We start from the raw sequence: 2,289 nt of genomic DNA on the forward strand, positions 1-2,289 counted from the left end.
CGTGTCAGCCACAGAGGACACGGAGTGTGGGGAAGGGGAGATACAGAGAAACTTTTACTTTCCTAGCCCTTGACTTTGTACTTGGAGACTGTATCCCTCTGTGTAAGTTATAAACAGAGGGGCAGACAGATGAATATTCTAACTGGCCCGTGTCTGTGACTCCTCCCCCTTAAGGCAAGTCCTCGCTTGCCCTCAACAGCTGCAGTGGCTCAGGGACCCACCCACCTGCAGCTTTTACCCAGTTTCTTTGCCTCTGGCTTTAGCTAAGAAGCCCATATGCTTGGACGCGCTTTCTCGGCTTCTGACGATGACATCCCAATATTAACGTTCCTTTCTAGGAACGGGATTGTGTCACTTTGCAGATTCAGTGTGTCCAGTGCAATTCTAAAGCCGGGGACAGACGAAGCCAGAGCTTAGGTCCCCACAGGGGAGGTGGAGAGTCACACTTGCATCTTCACGCTTTTCAGGGTGGCACGCGCTCCTTGATGAAGGAGAAGTTCAAGTAAGGGGCATTAGCATCCAGAGGAGGGGGACATAGTTCTGACCATCTCAAGCGTGGTTCACATCAAGGCAAGTTTCTTAGATGCGTGGCATTTGGACCTGACCTTGAAGGATGGAGATGGAAGAGGATTCCAGTCAAAGGGAACAGCATGAATAAAAGTGGGAATATGTGGTAATATTTATAGGCTCCAACATAACTCAAAAGTCCCGAAGTCAGATGGCCTTCAGACAAATTCCAATCCCGTGTCTCCCAGGTCTCCCACGGTATCTTGCCACACAGCCTCGTGTGGTATTGACTTCATTGCCAAATTCCAAACAATGGCTTGCCTCCAGCTGCAGATGACTTACAAAATGGCTGCCACCCTTCCGGACCTCACATCCTCACAGTGGCCAGAGGAAAAGGGACTCACTCCTTCTGATAGCTCCCAAGGAGGACACCGTTAGCATCACTTTCCCATAAGGCTCCAGCACATGCTTCCTGACATCTCATTGGCTCTCCTTGGAGATAGTTTCAGGTTAAAGACAATGCCAATTCCTGTGGTGGCAAACAGGCATCAGAATTTGCCATTTACTCCTAAATATAGAACAGGAGTTGAGATACAGATGTAGCGAAAGCCTTCAAAAGCATCGTTAGAGGAAAAGACAGGACAACATAGAGATCTATAATTTTTTTTCCCTGCTACACTTTAATTGCCCTTCTCTGGCATGCGCCGCATAAATTAAGAGCTAGTTAATGCTGTAATGCGTAAAACAATTTCATGCATCTTAAATATTGCACTTGTACTTTAATTCCACATTAAGTGGTCCCCTGAAATTTTTAAATTTACAAAGTCACTGCTGTGCTACATGAAAAAGGTGCTAATTAAGTGTTAATCAGTAGCCAGATAACCTTCCCTGAACCCTGCCCAAGGTCTCCAAAATGACCCATTGCCAGAGAAGGCGATGTGATGGCCACAGAACAGAGAAACACAGACACAGACGTGAAACGATTTCTTAGCCACATCCCAGCCAATTAAGGCAGATTTGCCTATTATGCTGTTCTAATTAAATGACAGCTACTATAGTGGACACGAGGCTAATAATAATAATAATATTTAATGCTGGCAGAGCTTTCCATATTCAAAACACTAGCTAATTAACAAGTGGGCATTCCTTCCTGGGCAAGGAGAGGGCTTCTTTTGGGTGGTCCTGCTAAAAATCTGAAGGCACGCACAAGGATGGATAAGATCAAAGGAAGTGGCCCCTCCCTTTAAAGGACTTACCATCTTATAGACGAGCGCTGCTCAAAGCGTGGTCTGTGGCCCATGCTAGTCCACAATAAGATAAGCGAAAGGGTAAACATTCTGAAACCTTGAAAGCAACTTGACCTTGTAACATCCAGGCCGGTGATGTGTGGACTCTTATTGAACAGGAAGTAGATTCGTTCAAACGTGCATGGGGAGTGGCGTGCGACACGAGCTCTGTAATAGTCATACACAGTAGGGCCACATATCAGTCTGTGATGGACTGGAAATTAAACACACATACACCCCCCGTCACATACACACACACGCATGTTCTTCGTCACAGATGGTTTGAGAAGCACGGTCACAGACCTCTTGGTGTAAAATAAGGGGATGTGGATTTAGCTGCATTCCCACAAATAAAAGAGAAGAGCTTTAGCAGCTATCTCACACCTCTATATTAGTCTGCTTGGAATGTTCCACACCCCCAGCTCCTCCACCTTCTGCTCAACCTCTCTTTCACACGCATCAAGTTGCCTCCATTCCTGGACCGTTCCGCTAGGAT

The 2,289-nt window shown here is 46.4% G+C and overlaps 1 long non-coding RNA gene across 1 annotated transcript in view; it reads right to left on the reverse strand.

The window, feature by feature from the left end:
* Nucleotides 1-74: 74 nt before the first annotated feature.
* Nucleotides 75-2,289, reverse strand: part of LOC144218582 (uncharacterized) — a 20,484-nt gene continuing 18,269 nt past the window's right edge. The window contains exons 3-4 of the long non-coding RNA XR_013331198.1: nt 1,764-1,961; nt 75-1,075 (exon numbers count right to left, since the gene is read on the reverse strand). This is a non-coding gene — a long non-coding RNA (uncharacterized LOC144218582). The remainder of the gene's footprint in view (nt 1,076-1,763; nt 1,962-2,289) is intronic.

Source organism: Crocuta crocuta, unplaced genomic scaffold (genome assembly GCF_008692635.1).
Source record: "Crocuta crocuta isolate KB4526 unplaced genomic scaffold, BGI_CrCroc_1.0 scaffold49, whole genome shotgun sequence".
Taxonomy (NCBI): Eukaryota; Metazoa; Chordata; class Mammalia; order Carnivora; family Hyaenidae; genus Crocuta; species Crocuta crocuta.